This window comes from Mustelus asterias, chromosome 7 (genome assembly GCF_964213995.1).
Source record: "Mustelus asterias chromosome 7, sMusAst1.hap1.1, whole genome shotgun sequence".
NCBI classification, from domain to species: domain Eukaryota; kingdom Metazoa; phylum Chordata; class Chondrichthyes; order Carcharhiniformes; family Triakidae; genus Mustelus; species Mustelus asterias.
The window spans coordinates 30,849,561-30,869,615 of NC_135807.1; the positions used below are offsets into that span (position 1 = coordinate 30,849,561).

At 46.2% G+C, this 20,055-nt stretch overlaps 1 protein-coding gene across 1 annotated transcript in view; it reads left to right on the top strand.

Annotated features, from left to right (window-relative positions):
* The first annotated feature begins 673 nt into the window (after positions 1-673).
* Positions 674-20,055, top strand: part of LOC144495609 (CMP-N-acetylneuraminate-beta-galactosamide-alpha-2,3-sialyltransferase 1-like) — a 101,432-nt gene continuing 82,050 nt past the window's right edge. The window contains exon 1 of the mRNA XM_078215809.1: positions 674-878. The gene's annotated coding sequence lies outside the window, so the exon portion shown is untranslated. The remainder of the gene's footprint in view (positions 879-20,055) is intronic.

Genomic DNA, 20,055 nt, shown 5'->3' on the forward strand with positions numbered 1-20,055 from the left:
ATTCAAGGAGGAAACTTTAGAATGGGGAAAAAGTACTGCCTCACAGCGCCGGGTTCAATTCCCAGCTTGGGTCACTGTCTGTGTGGAGTTTGCACGTTCTCCCCGTATCTGCGTGGGTTTCCTCCGTGTGCTCTGGTGTCCTCCCACATTCTGAAAGACGTGCTGGTTAGGTGCATTGACCTGAACAGGCGCCGGACTGTGGCGACTAGGGGAATTTCACAGTAACTTCATTGCAGTGTTAATGTAAGCCTTACTTGTGACTAATAAATAAACTTTACCTTTAAGTTGGGGGGGGGAGCAGACTAGCTGGATTGTTCTGTGACAGAGCTGGCAAACTAATTTCACAATAACTTCATTTGCCGTCTTAATGTGAGCCTTACTTGTGACTAATAATACATAAACTTTAAAGGGGCGAGGAGGCATCCTTGTGGGCAGCAATCACTCTCTGATTCTGCACTCCCATGTTCGTGCAAAGACAACTGGTGATTTGTCGCTCTGCTAGTTTATAACTTTGCCAACTCGCGAGAGAGTGAGTAAAGAAAAGGGACAGGTATGGGTCTGGGGGGGTTGACGGAATGATTCATTCCTGTCCTTCTTACTGGTTGTGCTGCATGGTATGCAGCCATAGGTGGAGCTTGTATTTGGGGCCACTGCATCGAAGCCCATTCTGTGTGTGTGAGAACACAGTAGGAAGAGGAGCGTGCTCTTATCTCCATGCTGAGGAATGCTCCTGCTACTTATTTCTAATGAATCTGCTCGCCTTTTGCTGCCAGGTTTTCTTTGTTTTACTTACGGCTGCTTTCCCCCTCTTTGAAACAAAATAAGACAAAGGGTCTTTAAAAGAGTGGGAACTCGGTACGTGCATCATATCGGTGGGGGTAAGTACACACTTACGTTGAATAGGCTGTTCTTTCAGAAATGGTCCGCCCTTGTTAAAAAAAACTAATCATTTCTTATAGCCAGAATGTTTTAATTGCTAACATACCAATTGGTGCAAACTTTTTTCTCTTGGAGGGAGGCTGGGTTATTGTAAGATCTCATGTACTTTATCCGTTCCATTTTGTGAATCAACTCAACTATAAATTAAAAATTATATTAAAAAGCGACAAACTTCTCATTTTTTTAACCCGAAAACTGGGGAAGAGTCAGGAGAGGAGGAGAGGGAGAGAGAAGACGGGCTTTAATTTTTCAAAGAAAGGAGGCAGGTTTTTAACAGCCCTGAATGGATTAATAAATGGGATTGGGCTATGCTTCAACACGTACAGCAATTCGCTTGATTAACCCGTTAATTTCTTCTGCATGTATTTGGGATTGGACAGGCTAATCCGGAGCCATTCGGTGAATGCCTGGAAAGTGTGCTTGAGTATATTACTAATCCAGATTCGGGTACACATACGGCAAAGCGAGACCTTCCACCCCTCTTGGGCTTTCCACCAAGGGGCACCTTTAGCAATATGTACCAGGGAATCTGATTATAAATGTTCCAGGATAATCCTGCATTTACAAAGCATCTTTCTCAACCTCTGGACTGCCATTTTCAGCCATTAACATACTTTTTGATTTATTATTGTCACGTATTGGAATGACAGTGAAAAGTATTGTTTCTTACTTGCTATACAAACAGAACATACTGTTTGTAGAGTACATGGGAGAGAAGGGAAGGAGGGGGTGCAGAATGTAGTGTTACAGTTACAGCTACGGTGTAGAGAAAGAGCAGTTTAATACATGGTAGGTCCATTCAAAAGTCTGATGGCAGCAGGGAAGAAACTGTTCTTGAGTTGGTTGGTACGTGTCCTCAGACTCAGTGAAGGTCACTGACGTGTCCATAATATGGCAAACTTAGTAACCAATCTGTGCGCCACGCTCTCAGATGTAGCAACAAAATAAATGACATCTGTATCCATATTAGTTAAAGGATTAACATTGGTCAGAATATTACAGAGTTTCCAATAGATTCCTTATCACCCGAAGCGCTTCGCCATCAAGAGGCTGTAACATGTTCATTAGTCCTTCATGTTTTTCCGATTCCAATGCCTTGCTTCAATCAATAAAAATATGAAAGCATCTTTTTTCATCAATGTAGCTCTTTTCAATAACCATAACGATAGATCTTAGGGTGAAACGAATTCTATTGGGAACGAGCTGTGGCCGCCGCAAAAGTTGGGAACAATCTGAGCAGTTTTGTGAGGATTGACAGGGGGATGGGGGGTCAGACAGGAGGTGGGATTTTCCTACTCCCCTATCCGCCCCACGGCATCTTTTACCAGTGGCGGAGGCAGCGCACCATTGACCAGCGGTGGGATTTTCCAGTCCTGCCAATGTCTACAGGTTTTTGTGTTCCCGCACCTTCTGCCGCCAGGGGGAGGGAGGCGCCATTGGTGGGACTAGAAGATCTCACTGGCGGGAAGGGCCAGAAAATTTTGGCCACGGGGGTGTGCTTTATCCCCGGATTTCATAGAAATCATTGAATAGAATCATAGAATTCCTACAGTACAGAACCATTCAGCCCATCGAGCCTGCACTGACAACAATCCCACCCAGGCCATATTCCCGTAACCCCACATATTTACTCTGATAATTCCCCTGACACTAAGGAGCAATTGGGCCTTTTGGCTAAGATCAAGTGTAGTGTGGTCGGCAGCCCATGGTCGGCCGCGCTTGGTCGAGGTCATTAGGTTGCGCTGAGGCTTCATATGTTTCATATGAAGCAATTTTTAAAAGCGGCATCTCGGCCTTTTGGCTAAGATGCAAATGAGCTCAAGTCTTGGAGGAGGAACCTCCCCCTTCTCCAATCAGCTTGGCTCATGTAGATCAGGCCCAGGACAGGGTGGTTTGGTCGCTCGCCCTGTCTTGTCAGCCTGGATCGGGAATGTCTCAACTTGTTGAGACTCTGAATTGGATTTGATTTGATTGAATTGGAAAAGTATTTTAAAAAAGGAGCAATTTAACATGGCCAATCAACCTAACCCGCACATCTTTGGACTGTGAGAGGAAACAGGAGCACCTGGAGGAAACCCACGCAGACACAGGGAGGAATCTCCACATAGTCACCCGAGGCCGGAATTCAACCTGGGTCCCTGACACTGTGAAGCAGCAGTGCTAACCACTGTGTCACCATGCCACTCTAAATGTATTCGATTTGTGTGGTGAGAATATTCTTAGAAAGACTGAAGACCTTCCTGGAGGCTACAACCTTAATAATATAAGATATGCTGATGACACCATTCTTATTGCCAACCCTACAGAGCGGTTTTGGATAGAGATGGAATAAGGTTCAAATAATATGGAATTAATACAGGAATAATAGATTAAAAGTAACTTTGAGTAAACTCACAGTAAAACATTTTAACAGGCATAAAAACTAGCTTGCAAGAACAGCAAGGTTAACTCTGTTCACAACAGTGTGATTCACCACACACACCTGAACAATGGTATTCTGTGTTTTTTGTCCATTGCAACAGCACATTAGCATACAGCGCTGCTCCTGATAACTAAAACCACTATCAGCTGCTCTGCCTCAACTTTTATTATCTTGTTTTATTATCTTGTAGATAAGGTTGTTAAGAAGGCATATGGTGTCTTGGCGTTTATTGGTAGGGGGATTGAATTTAGGAGTCGTAGCGTTATGTTGCAACTGTACACAACTCTGGTGCGGCCGCACTTGGAGTACTGTGTGCAGTTCTGGTCCCCACATTACAGGAAGGATGTGGAGGCTTTGGAGAGGGTGCAGAGGAGGTTTACCAGGATGTTGCCTGGTATGGAGGGGAGATCCTATGAGGAGAGGCTGAGGGATTTGGGATTGTTTTCGCTGGAAAGGCGGCGGCTAAGAGGGGATCTTATTGAAACATATAAGATGATTAGAGGTTTAGATAGGGTGGATAGTGATAGCCTTTTTCCTCTGATGGAGAAATCCAGCACGAGGGGGCATGGCTTTAAATTGAGGGGGGGTAGTTATAGAACCGATGTCAGGGGTAGGTTCTTTACCCAGAGGGTGGTGAGGGATTGGAATGCCCTGCCAGCATCAGTTGTAAATGCACCTAGTTTGGGGGCGTTTAAGAGATCCGTAGATAGGTTCATGGACGAAAAGAAATTGGTTTAGGTTGGAGGGTCACAGTTTTTTTTTTTAACTGGTCGGTGCAACATCGTGGGCCGAAGGGCCTGTTCTGCGCTGTAATGTTCTATGTTCTATGTTCTATGGATATTGTACCTTGACTAAGCAACATTAACCAACTTGACTGTTACCTAAAGTCCAGATTTCAGGAATAAATTCAAAATAATATTTATTAGAAATTGAACAGTACCCTCATTATAATAGGTGGTCCTTTCTCCAGATGTAAAATATTAATAAGGGTTGATCTGTTAATGATCAAATGATCCTATTCTTCATAACCATTAATTATGCAACCTCAAAATTGCTTCTCAGTCTTTTGGCTGAGATCAAACTCGCCAAGATGGGGTACAATGTCTTTTCCTGTTGGCTTGGATCTTGTATGTCTCTCTTGTGGGGTCCATGAATTGGATTCAATTTGAATTTTGTTTTTTGGAGCAAGCAAGGAGGTGGAATTGGGTCTGTCTGGTCCACTCTGCACATTGGTTTTGTAACTTTTAAAAATAGAGTAAAAGTTAAATTTAAAAAAGTTATACAACCCAAAATTCACTGTAAATATCTCAATCCAAACTCGGATTTTCAGAATTGTTAGATTCTCATTGACTGACATCAGACCTGTTCTGAGCCTAGCCTCATGCACTCATGGATTAAGGTGATACTCTAGTATTTGATGGATATCCTTACTTTCTTTTTAAATGCTGTAATGGTAACAAGTAAAGTCTAAACCTAGGATTCTCTTATAGAAATAAGAACTAGCCATCTTTTCATTTTGGAATTTATCTAGCATGGGGCGGCACGGTAGCACAGTGGTTAGCACTGCTGCTTCTCAGCTCCAGGGTCCCGGGTTCGATTCCTGGCTTGGGTCACTGTCTGTGTGGAGTTTGCACATTCTCCTCGTGTCTGCTTGGGTTTCCTCCGGGTGCTCCGGTTTCCTCCCACCGTCCAAAGATGTGCGGGTTAGGTTGATTGGCCATGCTAAAAATTGCCCTTAGTGTCCTGGGATGCATAGGTTAGAGGGATTAGTGGGTAAATATATGGGGGTAGGGCCTGGGTGGGATTGTGGTCGGTGCAGACTCGATGGGCCGAATGGCCTCTTTCTGTACTGTAGGGTTTCTATGATTCTATGACGTGATTTATACCTTTTTGTGTAACCGCCACAGTTGCAAGCTTTCCTTACTGGTACAGTAGTTAGCACTGCTGCCTCACAGCACCAAGAACCCAGGTTCGATTCCCAGCTTGGATCACTGTTTGTGTGGAGTCTGAGCATTCTCCCCGTATTTACATGCGTTTCTTCCATGCTAAATTCTCCCTCAGTGTACCTGAAAAGGTGCCGGAGTGTGGCGACTGGGAGATTTTCACAGTAACTTAGTTGCAGTGTTAATGTAAGCCTACTTGTGACACTAATAAATAAACTTAAAACTTTAATTGCCTCATTTAGACTTCTGCATCAAAGATTCACAAACCCCCACTCGGGTTCTCTTGTGGTGAGAGAACATTTACTGAGGAGTTTCACCTGAACTTCTTACAATATCTGGGAAATTATAATCTAGCTAAGAAATGGTTGTTACCAAGGAGAAAGTTCATAACTCTGGTTGATTTCAATCCTTTCATTCAGAGGTTGAACAAGACTCATAGCCCTGTGACATAGTTTTGTGTCCTTGGGTCTAGATCTGTTTGGGTGAAAGTGAGGGGAATTAAACAGATATTAATCAAATATTAATAAAGATTGGAATGCACCATAATAGTGAGTGAAAGTGAAATAAAGTGTCAAGCATAAATTGCAAGAAATGTCTCACAGTGTCCAAAAGGAAAATTATACCTGAATATAAGATCACAGTGAGTGATGAAAGGACCAAAAAGGTTGACAAATTTTTTTACCAAGGAAGCATGTTGACACCAAATAGAAAATGTGACTACCAAATAAGATGAAGGATTGTAATTGCCAAAGATACATTTCAAAAAATGATAAAGATTATGATCACTGAAATGTTAGCTGCGAAAATGAAGCTGAGAATCCTGGAATGCTACACCACACCAATTTTGACATATGGAAGGAAGTAGTTGTTTGGTTCCCAAACAAGTAGTACAGAATAGAATTGAGGTTGCATAGCTGTTGTTTTTTGAGGTGAATGATAAAGGTATCTTGGACAAGTCAAAATACTATTAGAAACATAGAACATAGGAGCAAGAGGAGGCCATTTGGCCCTTCGAGCCTGCTCCGCCATTTATTACAATCATGGCTGATCATCCAACTCAATAGCCTAATCCCGCTTTTTCCCCATAACCTTTGATCCCGTTCGCCCAAGTGCTTTATCCAGCCACCTCTTGAATACATTCAATGTTTTGGCATCAACTACTTCCTGTGGTAATGAATTCCACAGGCTCACCACTCTTTGGGTGAAGAAATGCCTCCTCACCCCCGTCCTAAATAGTCTACCTTGAATTCTCAGACTGTGACTCCTGGTTCTGGACTCCCCCACCATCAGGAATATCCTCCCTGCATCTATCCTGTCTAGTCCTGTTAGAATTTTATAAGTCTCAATGAGATCCCCCCTCATTCGTCTGAGCTCCAGCAAAAACAATCCTAACCTAGTCAATCTCTGTTCATACATCAGTCCCGCAATCGTTGGAATCAGCCTGGTAAACCTTTGCTGCACTCCCTCAAGAGCAAGAACATCCTTCCTCAGAAAAGGAGACCAAAACTGCACACAATACTCTCGGTGTGGCCTCACCAAGGCACTGTATAATACAACAGCACATCCCTGCTCCTGTACTCGAAACCTTTTGCAATGAAGGCCAACATGCCATTTGCGTTCTTTATCACCTGCTACACCTGCATGCTTCCCTTCAGTGACTGGTGCACAAGGACACCCAGGTCCCACTGCACACTCCCCTCTCCCAATTTACAGCCATTCAGGTCTTTAATGAAGAGGTGCTCACAAAATCTAAGGCAAGAGAACGCGGCTGACCAAATTCAGGAAGAGACAGTTGGAATCTCTTGGGCATTTAATCTTCAGCTGCTTCATCAATGACTCTTCTTCCATCATAAGGTCAGAAGTGCGGATGTTTGTTGATGATTGCGCAAAGTTCAGCACCATTTATGACTCCACAGATAGTAAGGCAGAATGCGTACATATGTAGCAAGACCCGGATAACATTCAGACATGGGCTGATAAGTGGCAAGTTATATTTGCACCACACAAGTGGCAGGCAATGACCATCTCTAACATGAGAAAATCCAACCATCTCCCCTTGACATTCAACAGCATTGTCATCACTGAAGGTCCCAATATCAACCTCCTGGGGGTTACCATTGACCAAAAACTGAATTGGACCAGCCATATATATACTAAGGCTATATCATAGGTTAGAGGATGGGAATTCTGCAAAGAATAACTCAGCTCCTGACTCCCCAAAGCTTGCTGATCATCTTCAAGGCACAAGTCAGGAGTATGATGGAATAGTCACCACTTGTTTGGATGAGTGCTGACAATACTGAAGAAGCTCAATATCATCCAGCTCATCAAGACTCTATCGACAGCACTTTCCAAACCTGCAACCTGCACCACCATGAAGGACAAGCAGCAGATGGGAACACCACCACCTGCAAGTTCCCCTCCAAGCCACATACAATGCTGACTTGGAAATATGTCATCCTTCTTCCACTATTGCTGGGGCAAATATTTATTTATTATTTATTAGTCACAAGTAGGCTTACATTATACTGCAATGAAGTTACTGTGAAATTCCCCCAGTCGCCACACTCCGGTGCCTGTTTGGGTCAATGCACCTAACCAGCACGTCTTTCAGATTTTGGGAGGAAACCGGAGCACCCGGAGGAAACCCATGCATACACGGGGAGAACCTGCAAACTCCACACAGACAGTGACCCAAGCCGGGAATCGAACCCAGGTCCCTGGCGCTGTGAGACAGCTGTGTTAACCACTGTGCCACTGGGAATATTGGAACTCCATCCCTAACAGCGGTGCGCGTGTTCCTACACCACACGGACTGCAGCCATTCAAGAAGGCATCATCTTCAACATCTTCTGAAGGGCATTTAGGAATAGGCAAAAACTACTGGCCTAGCCAGCGTTGCCCACATCTTGGTGAACTGCTGCAGTTCATCTTGTAGATTGTACACACACTGCTGCCACTGTGCATGGGAAGGAGTGAATGCGGATAAGATGCCAATCAAGCTGGCTGCTTTGTCTTGAATGCTGTTGAGCTTCTTCACTCTTAATACAGGGTCAGAAGGAGTGTTGCTTCCAACTCCATGTGTAAGTACCTTTGATGGTGGGGAGAGGCAGAGGGGGTGAGGAGGGAAGGGGGGGGGGTGCTTCCTCTCGCTGGTTTTTCTCTGTGCATTCACTATGCAGTGAGCAGAACTTGGGCCTTGCAAGGTGTGTAAAACCCTCAATCACATAAATGATTTCCAACTTTGAATGTTCCCAATGGGAGGTGTATGCCGGCCTGTTCTGCCGTTCCTCTTATAATTGGAGAATTAGGAGGCCAGTTAAAGCCTGAAGAATGGCCATTCTGTGACTGAATCTCTTGGCTACTGGGGAGACCATAAACAAAACACAGGAGGTCAGTTTTTTTTAATGTTAGCTTGTGATCAAGCTGATCATAAACACTATTCCTGCCAATTGTGCAATGTAGGCAGCTGAACGTTCAGAGCTATGCACCTTGTGACGTAATATTTCTTTTATTGCAAGCTTTTACTGTCTGATAACTGTATTTCAAGCAGATAACATAAACTAATCTCAGATGGCACGAGAAACCCTGTAATTGTTGGTAATTTTTAACAGGTTTATCATATTCCAGAGAGAACTATTATTTCAAACAAACCCCTTATCAGAACTGATGAAAGCAAATCCTGATTCAATTGCTGGATTTTTATGTTATATTCAACATATGGATATTTTCCAACTGCTTCCAAAGATTTACATAGAAAAGGATTTTTTTCTTTTATTTTTCTCTTTCTGCCGAGTTTTCCAGCATTTCCTGTTTTTATTTCACCTAATACCTCATTGATGAATGAAGCAAGCCCTGTGTGGAAATTACGGAGTGAGCTTATTGTTTCAAATCTTGAAAGAACTTGACAGTGTCAATATGGAGAAACTATTACCTTTGCTCAAGTTGGCTGGTTTGGTCTCAGCGGGTGGCCTCTTCTGGTCACCCTCCATAAAAAAGGACATCTATCCTCTCCATCACCTCCATCCCACCATCCCCACATCCAACATGACATTCAGGTCCACGGCAATAAATTGAGTGGCCAGTCCTTTGGCTTTCTTGAGTTCTATCACTTACCTTTGAATCATAGAATCATAGAGTCATAGAGGTTTACAGCATGGAAACAGGCCCTTCGGCCCAACTTGTCCATGCCACCCTTTTTTTTAAACCCCTAAACTAATCCCAATTGCCCGCATTTGGCCCATATCCCTCTATACCCATCGTACCAATGTAACTACCTAAATGCTTTTTAAAAGACAAAATTATACCCGCCTTTACTACTACCTCTGGCAGCTTGTTCCAGACACTCACCACCCTCTGTGTAAAACCATTGCCCCTCTGGACACTTTTGTATCTCTCCCCTCTCACCTTAAACCTATGCCCTCTAGTTTTAGACTCCCCTACCTTTGGGAAAAGATATTGACTATCTAGCTGACCTGTGCCCCTCATTATTTTATAGACCTCTATAAGATCACCCCTCAGCATCCTACGGTCCAGAGAAAAAATGTCCCAGTCTATCCAGCTTCTCCTTATAACTCGATCCATCAAGTCCCGGAATCAGTTGAAGATTTGGCATGGTCCACAGTTTTCTTTCTCGGGATAACCTACAACCTCAATAATGGTTGGTGTGGGGAGTTGAATGAGTCCTGCACTTGATCTGACCCACCTGTCCCCACCCGCCAGTCTCCAAACCAATTAAAGGACTTTCCTGGTTCTGATCTGATAATAATCCTGGCTCCTGTTCCCACCTCAAAGACAAAGTTCCACCCTGTTCTCTTTTATAGGTCACTATTACAGCAAAAAGACTTCTTAACTATCTGCCAGCGAGCTCTAGCTTTTGGCGTGAACAGGATCTCCACTCTTACACTATTGTGCTACCTGGGACAACAACTGCACAGTAACAACTGTTCTCCCACATCCTAATTTGATCTGTCCTACAAGGTTTATTTATTATCCTATAAAGCTTAGACTAATATTTATCTTTGACTGTGGTTATGTATAAGATGCTGGTTAGGCCACACCTGGAGTACTGTGTACAGTTTTGGTCTCCTTACTTGAGAAAGGGTATACTGGCACTGGAGGGGGTGCAGAAGAGATTCACTAGGTTGATTCCGGAGTTGAGAGGGTTGGCTTATGAGGAGAGACTGAGTAGACTGAGGCTATACTCATTGGAATTCAAGGGAATAGATAAGATAGAAGCAGGGAACTGGCGGGTGAAACTAGAACTAGGGGGCAAGACCTCAAAATAAGGGGGAGCAGATTTAGGACTGAGGGGGAACTTCTTCACACAAAGGGTTGTGAATCTGTGGAATTCCCTGCCCTGAAGCAGCTGAGGCTACCTCATTGAATGTTTTTAAGGCAAGGATAGATACATTTTGAACAGTAAAGGAATTAAGAGCTATGGTGAGGAATGGGTAAGTGGAGCTGAGTCCACCTCAAAGATCAGCCATGATCTTATTGAATGGCAGAGCAGGCTCGAGGGGTCAGATGGCCTACTCCTGCTCCTAATTCTTATGTTGTGTCATAGCAACAAGTTGGTTAGAATTGGGTCTTTTCTTTACCTGAGTGTCCCTCAATCTCTGTCTTTAGGTTTCCAAAACACATAGAACAGAGTTCAATTTCCCCTTTCCTCCACATTCAACCTCCAATAGCAAAGCACACTTGGATACAAGCCTGTTTTGGATTATTTATCGAGTGCTCTTTAGAAGTCCAAGTACACCCATCAATCACATTACTCTCATCACCCCTCTCTGTTAGCTCATCAAAACTGCAATCCAATTAATCAAACACAATGGCCAGAACATGGAATCGGTGGGGGCGAGCGTAAAGTTAAAGTTTTTAAAGTTTATTTATTAGTCTATTTATTTATTAGTGGGGATAGATAGTTTATTATCTAATTATCTAATAAATAATAAATAAGTTTAATAAACTAATAAATAAGTTTATTTATTAGTGGGGATCCCTTAGTCGCCACACTCCGGCGCCTGTTCGGGTACACTGAGGGAGAATTTAGCATGGCCAATGCACCTAACCAGCACGTCTTTGGACTGTGAGAGGAAACTGGAGCACCCAGAGGAAAGCCATGCACACACGGGGAGAACATGCAAACTCCACACAGACAATGACCCAAGCCAGGAATCGAACCCATGTCCCTGCATTGTGAGGCAGCAGTGCTAACCACTGTGCCACCATGTTGCCCCCAACGTGAACACAACGGGGTCCAATGGGAATCTATTGACCTCGGGCGGGTATTTCCAGTCTCATCCAGGCGAGTCCGTAAAATCCCACCCAATGTGCACTTAAACAAAAATGCTGCCTTTCCTTTATTTATCCACATTTCTGCAAGTGACAAGACATTGTCACTGGTTACCTCCTCTGCATCAATGTCAAGTACCTCAAGTGCCTCCTCTTTCATGGTGACTTTATCAACAACTTCTTCCTCCGTAGAGACAGTTTGAAAGCATTCATTTAGTACCTCAACCATGCCCCCTGCTTCAATGTATACATTTGTTGTCCCTAATTGGTAATATTCCTTTTACCTTTTACTATTTATATGCCTATGGAAGACTTTGGGAATCCCTTTCACGTTAGCTTCCAGCTTCTTCTCAAACTTTAGTGCTAATTTCTTTCTTTGCTTCCTCGCTGAATTTTCCATATTCTGCCTGGTTCTCATTTGTATTATCAGCTTGGTGTCTGTCATACACACCATTTCTCTGCTTTTCCACTGGTGGGAATGCATGCCAGTTATCTCTAAACTGTCTCCCCTAATGGCAGCCCATTGTTCAATTACAGTCTTGCCTACCAAACTTTGATTCCAGTTTACTTGGACCCTGATCCATTCTCAGCCCTCTGAACCTGGCCGACTTGCAAATACTTATTTTTACTCCAAATTGATCTTTGTCCTTTTAAATAGCTAACCTAAACTTTATTAAAATGTGATCACAATCACGTAAATGTTCCTGCATTGACACTTTATCTACTTGCCACACCTCTTTACTCAGAATCAGATCCAGTAGTGTGTTCTGCTGATGTAGAAATTTCTCCAGAACACATTTTAGAAATTCTTTCCTTTCTACATTACTACTATATCAGCCTATATTAAAATAATTCAAGTCCTCCACTCGATAGTTTATGTACCTCTCCAACATTTCCTCGCAAATTTGTTCCTCTTACCATTTCCACGAGTTGGTGACCTATAGGATACATCTGATATCTTAACGATTCAAACCTCTCACCAAATAGATTCTGTCCTTGACCCCTCTAGCACATCCCCTCTCTCCAGTATTGTGATATTATCGTTAACCAATACTGTCACCTCATAGAATCCTACCGAGCAGAAGGAAGCCATTCGGCCCATCTAGTCTGCACCCACCACAATCCCACCCAGGCTCTATCCCCATAACCCCATGCATTTATCCTAGCTAGTCCCCCTGACACCAAGGGACAATTTAGCATGGCCAATCCACCTAACCTGTACATTTTTGGACTGTGGGAGGAAACCAGAGCACCCAGAGGAAACTCACGCAGACATGGGGAGAATGCGCAAACTCCACACAGACAGTGACCCAAGCCGAAAATTGTACCCGGGTCCCTGGCGCAGTGAGGCAGCAGTGCCACCATGCCGCCCTCCATTTTATTTTAGTTATGTCCAATCAAAGTCTCTACCAGCGACACATTACAGATCCAAGCTGACATAACAGGCCGCCCTTTTCCTGTCTTGGGCTCGGTCTACATGATCCAAGCTGATAGGACCAGGCATTGCAACCACTCCAGTGCTTTATCTCATTTGCATCTTAGCCAAAAGGCCCAGATGCCGCTTTAAAAAATTGCTTCAAATGAAGCCTCGGTGTAACCTCATCGACTTCTATCAAGTGCAGGATCAAAAACTACACTTGATCTTAGCCAGAAGACCGAGAAGCCTACTCCTCCTTCACTATGGAGGTGGCAACGCAGGTGGAGAAGGTGGTGAAGAAGGCATATGGTATGCTTGCCTTTATAGGACGGGGTATAGAGTATAAAAGCTGGAGTCTGATGATGCAGCTGTATAGAACGCTGGTTAGGCCACATTTGGAGTACTGCGTCCAGTTCTGGTCGCCGCACTACCAGAAGGACGTGGAGGCGTTAGAGAGAGTGCAGAGAAGGTTTACCAGGATGTTGCCTGGTATGGAGGGTCTTAGCTATGAGGAGAGATTGGGTAGACTGGGGTTGTTCTCCTTGGAAAGACGGAGAATGAGGGGAGATCTAATAGAGGTGTACAAGATTATGAAGGGTATAGATAGGGTGAACAGTGGGAAGCTTTTTCCCAGGTCGGAGGTGACGATCACGAGGGGTCACGGGCTCAAGCTGAGAGGGGCGAAGTATAACTCGGATATCAGAGGGATGTTTTTTACACAGAGGGTGGTGGGGGCCTGGAATGCGCTGCCAAGTAGAGTGGTGGAGGCAGGCACGCTGACATCGTTTAAGACTTACCTGGATAGTCACATGAGCAGCCTGGGAATGGAGGGATACAAACGATTGGTCTAGTTGGACCAAGGAGCGGCACAGGCTTGGAGGGCCGAAGGGCCTGTTTCCTGTGCTGTACTGTTCTTTGTTCTTTGTTATGTTTCCTGAACACCTTGGGGCGGATTTACATCTCCCAATTGAGGTGTGAGTTGGGTTGCAAAACACAACTTTTTTTTTGCTGTAAAAACAATTTCCCCGTGCCTACCTGACCCCACGTCATTTTTGTGTAACTTTTTGGGGGGTCAGGAAGGCCTTGGGTCCAAAACAGGTGTACACCTGTTTTGGGTGTACCTCTTCTGAGGTCAGGGTCCCATTGTGAAGATCACAGGAAAATTATATTTCTTCCCACACAATACTGCTGTGTTTTGGAAGAGCTTAACAAATGCTCCTCTTTGGGGAGTTTGTGACCAGCTGGGAAAGCGTGCAGAGGAGTTAGCAACATTCTGGAAAGTAAATGTAAAGTGTTTTAAGACCATAAGACCATAAGACATAGGAGCGGAAGTAAGGCCATTCGGCCCATCGAGTCCACTCCACCATTCAATCATGGTTGATTTCAACTCCATTTACCCGCTCTCTCCCCATAGCCCTTAATTCCTCGAGAAATCAAGAATTTATCAATTTCTGTCTTGAAGACGCTCAACGTCTCGGCCTCCACAGCCCTCTGTGTTTTGACTCCTTCAAATGTCACTTTGGATGCTGTATTGTAACATAGGTGGGTTATAATGCAATAATTCATCAGAGGGTTTTGTTCTGCAAAGATAAATTGGGACATTGACCAGCATTGCATAATTCTTGTCATGCACTACAATATTTTTCCAATTGTCAAAAGTGCCATAATGCATTAAAATGTAAAAAAAACAAACGGCTTGTCAGCTTCTGTTATCATGTTTTGCACTGTGATATAAATCAACTGACAGTCCTACTGTTAAAAAACCCTGATTTTGAAAGTTGAAAAGCATCACTGTACTTGTTCCGTTCCATTAATTGACAAGCACACTGAAATGGAAATGGGGCAACATTCCATTCTGTCAGTTTTAGGTTATGGAGCCGGATGCTTTTGGTACAACAGGTACATCCATTATGAATGCTTAGCTGAGTTTCAAAAGCTTATAATGACTTCAGCTCAGCAGGTTGTCTATTTATCCAAGTACTATTGAAACTTTTAAGAGGTTATAATAACAAAATATGCATTGGATGTAGTTTGTTAACAAACCTAATAAACACATACAGGATTACACTTTTTTGCATTGGAGCGTTTGTTTTTATTTCCAGTATCAATAATAGTGTAGTTGAATTCAGAATTTGATGAGATTATTAGAGGTTTAGGTTTTTGCTTTGATAATTTTAAAATAATTCTCATTGTTATTGCATGGCTTCAGAGGACTGTACATAGTGCGTAATGGAGGAATAGCGATGGAGGATGCATGGAGAATACATAGAGTTCATGGAGGTGGCATGGATTATCTAAGGGGGAATAGAACTGGCATTCCCCCTTAGATAAGGGAGATTTTGACTATCTAAGACAAAGCAGCCTGCTTGATTGGCACCCCTTCCACAAACATCCATTCTCTCCATCACCGACGCACAATAGTGGCAGTGTGTACTATGTACAAAATGCACATCAGGTACTCACCAGGGTTCATTAAGCAGCATCTTCCACACCCATGACCACTCCAATCTCGGAGGACAGGGGCAGCAATTACCTGGGAACACCATCACTTGGAAGATTTTTGCAGGAATTTTACAAAGGATTTTCACATTGCAGTGTTAATGTAAACCTACTTGTGATCCTAATAAATAAACTTAAACTTAAGTTGGTATGGGATAGCATGGGAGATGGTTGGGACGTTGAGTGGGCATGGAAGTTACCTGGGCTATCAGGGGTTAGCATGCAGGGTGGATGAGAATGTTTGAGGAGGCCTGGAGATGGCATAGGTGATCTGAGGGGGGGAGTGGGGTGACATGGTGTTGGTGGTGAGGTTTAAGAAACTGAAAACCCGACCCCTGTGTGAAGACAGAAATCTTGGGCAAAGTCACACATGTGTCAGGTGTGCAGTTTGGAAGAGCCTACACAAAGCTCCAGGCCCTTGTATTAAATACCCACTCTTTGTCTTTATAACTGCTACAGCATCATGTTCCCACCTGTTTAACTGCGCTTGCACTCACTACCCTTATTTACCACACTGTATTCACATGTATTCACAGAAAACCTAATTTAGGCCTTATTACATTCCATCTTACTTTTGCTCCACCTAATCAGTTACTATTTCTTCCTCTGGTGCTACTTGCCCTTTTTTGTTCACCTTTCAATATGATTAAAACAGATTTTCAGCATCTGCGATATTTTGCTTCTGTTTTCCTCATTAACGTTACCTCCTCATGGTTCTCATTCATTAGCAAACCCATTCAACCTGCTTCACACAAGGGCGGCATGGTGGCATGGTGGGGTGACACGGTGGCAGAATAGTTAGCACTGTTGCCAGGGACCCAGATTTGATTCCCAGCTTGGGTGACTGTCTGTGCGGAGTCTGCAAGTTCTCTCTGTGTCTCCATGGATTTCCTTCGGGTGCTCCGGTTTCCTCCCACAGTCTGAAAGACGTGCTGATTGGGTGCACTGGCCATGCTAAATTCTTCCTCAGTGTACCCGAACAGGCGCTGGAGTGTGGCGACTAGGGGATTGACTTCATTGCAGTGCTAATGTAAGCCTACTTGTGACTAATAACTGAACTTTATTTTAAAAAAACTTTAGGCCCCATCTTCCCCAGAACCAGAGACAATGTTTCAGGAATGTAAAACCCTCCCTCCAACACCATACCTCCAGCCAGTTCTACCCTCTGTTCTTCTGTTCTACCCTCCGATTTCAATTCTCACTAGCCTGTGGCACGGCAGGTAATGTGGGCCGGGATTTCCCCCATTGCGACCTGCAACTTTTCTGGCGGGTCGGGCTGGGAGATGCGCATGTCGGTCATTTCGCGGGTTCCCCATCAGCTTGTACGACCCGCGCACATCCGGAGCCGGAGAGAAATGGCGTCGCTGGGAACCCGGTGAAACCGGCGGCCACTGTTTACCATGCGTTTACATACCTTTACATGCCATTATCGGGATCCACACGGCAATCTCTGCCCACATTTGCGTCTCCCACCTCTTTGGCGTGATGTGACTTTGGCGCGAATCAGAATAGCTATTTAAAAGTCTCAACCTGGTGTGGCAGCCTTGAAGAGGTAAGTGCTGCTAGTGGAGTGTGGGGGATGTTGCAGGAAGGTCCTGGAGATGCCTGGTGGCCTTCCTCCTGCTGCCTTCAGGTGTTGGCCCATGGACCAGTGATATCTGGGGTTGGGGGGACAGGGTTGGGGGGGGGGCTTCTATTTCCCCACAGCTCTCTGGATGAGGTTTTGTCAGGGAGTCCCGCTCACCCCCTCCCCCCCCCTCCTTCCCCCCAACTGGGCAGCGCTGCAGTGCAGTGTGGGAAGCAGCCTCGAGGGCTCCCGTTCACCCTCCCCCTCCACAGCACTTTGCAGTGGCATTGTCTTGCTGCAGGGTGTGGTCAGGGACTCAACTAAGTGCTGGTGTTCTGGGGTGGGGGAAAAGCGTAGCATTGTTGACTGAGGCCTAACCAGATGAAGCAGCTGCTGCTCCTGGCCGGGGTGCAGAGGTTCAGACATGGACTACATGGAATCTGCTGTCACTGGGCACCCATCTAGTGCTGCTTTGCAGTCTGTCCCTGCCCTGTGACGTGGACCAGCAACACATGCCTGTAATGGATGCTGCAGTTACACACATAGCAATGGCTCAAGGGTACGCATTGTCCACATCTGCACACCGACCTGCATAATCTGTGCCAGCATTTGTCATGATGGGAATCGCACACAACCCTAATCGGGTCACGCATGGCACCATGGATTGTGTGGGGTTGCCAGCTCCCACAAGTGGGCATTCTGGCCTAAGTGAGGGATTGGGGTGGTGCTGGGTCCATGCAGCCAATGATAATAATCCGTCATTCTACGCTCTTTCCAAACCCCACTGTGCAGATGGACCTTGGTTTGCTCGATCTGGAGCTGGCCATGTTGGCAGCAGCAGGGGCAGAGGAGGAGGAGGAGGTGGCAGCTCAGGCGGTGGCGGGTGGAGAGACCACCGCAAGAGCAGCCACCAGCTGACCTTCAGGAAGGAGGGCAGGAGGCTGCTGCTGAGGGCCAGGAGGTGAGTGAGCAGGCTTCCGAGAGGGTGCACAGAAGGCGCAGGGTGCCGAGGGCAAGGAGGCCCTCTCGGAGGAGATGTGCCGTCACCGGCTGTGCCTGTCCAAGACCACGGTGCAACACATTTGTGAGGTGCTCGCACACCTGAAACCGCGGGGGAGGGGTGGCCATCTGCTCCCTGTGGACGTGAAGGTGACGGCAGCCCTCAATTTCTAAGCCTCCGGATCATTCCAGTCTCCCAGTGGTGACCTAGCTGGGATCTTCCAGGCCTCCATGCACAGATGTGTGCGGCAGATCACAGATGCTTTGTATGTCCGGGCAGGGCAGTTCATTCATTTCAAGGTGGACCATGCACAGCAGGAGGCCCGAGTCTCGGCTTCACATCCATCGTTGGGAGTCCGAATGTGCAGGGAGCAGTGGATGGCACGCACATCGCCTTGCAGGCCCCCCATGCATGGCCACAGCAATTTTTGAACCAGAAGGGTTTTCACTCCCTTGAACATCTAAATTGTCTGCGATCATCGGCTGAAGATCACGCAGATCGATGCACGCCACCCAGGCAGTGTCCATGACAGCTTTGTGATCCGACATTCGGACATCCCTGGGCTCTTTGAAGACCAGCCCAGGCTCTCGGGATGGCTCCTGGCTGACAACGGTTACCCACTAAGGTCATGGCTGATGACGCCTGTGCAGAGGCCCGAGACCGAGGCGGGGACCCGCTACAACGAGGCCCGTGCAGCCACCCGGTCCGTCGTTGAGCAGTGCATCGGCCTGCTGAAGATGCGGTTCCGCTGCTTGGACCGCCCTGGGGGGCCCTCCAGTATGACCCTGTGCGTGCTTCACGCATCATTTGCAGCACTCTTCACACCATCGCCCAGCAGCGGGGAGACCAGCAGGAGGAAGAGGAGGAGCGGCAAGGGGGTGAGGTGGACGTCCCGCCATATGAAGAGTCGGAGGAAAGACACTGGGCAGCGATGGCAGGGTGTCCGGCAAGGAAGGACAGCGAGGGACGCCTTGATTGCAGCCCGCTTCACCTACCTGGTGCTGTGCAGTGAGGGGGGTGCAACCAACACACATCCACCACACCCCAGGAGCAAGTGCAGCCGCTATTCCCCCTCCAAACCAACCTGGGCCCTCAAACTACCACATCGCCCTTCCCCAGCCTCTCTCATCCCACCACCCTATCCCCCAGAAACATCCAACCCTATTAATGGGCTGGCAATGGTTGCGAGGCTTGGTTGAAGGCTGGAGGGTGATGACGACTCGCTGTTGTGTACACTGGGATCCTGCCACTGGAGCAACTCAAGTTTGACTCCTACCTGTACTCCGAATGCACGCCTCCACCCTGGCCCACGTAGCTGTAAGGATTGAGGACACTTTTCTTGGGACGGGGGAGGGGGGGCACTTGCACCATGGGCCTGATGGATGTTGGGGAAGGTAGGGCAGGCACTCTGAAACATGTGGCTGAGTCTGCAAGGCTCAACAAACAGCAGCTCTATGTTTGGGAGTTGGAGACATCATGGCATGATGTGCAATTAATAGTTTATTGTGCCCTCAACGTAAATGATTACCAAACTCTGATTAATGCTGGCCTCACCCGTGCCATCTCGTGAACTACAACTTTCTAACTTTGTGCTGTCTACTGCTTCTTCTCGGCGCTACCCCAGGATGCACATCGGAAGTGGAGGTGTCCAGCTGTGATGCACGCTCCGTTGCTTCTGATGCCCTTGGCGGATGTCCCCTGGGTGACTGGGACCTGGAAGGCCCCGGCTGACTTGCGGACGGCACTATTTTGCTGTCACCCTGTTCATCTTGCTGGCCCTGAGATGCCCCGGTGTGAGGAAGGGGGGAATTGGAAGGTCTCTGGACGTCTGGGATCTCCTGGCTGAAAGGCCCCGGCTTGGGCTCAAGCCCTTCCTCCTCCCTTGCCCAGAGGCCCCGGAGAAACTCCACAGGATGCCAGGTTAGCTGGACTGAGCTCCAGAAGCTCCGACATCACCTGGCTCTGCCAGTCCTG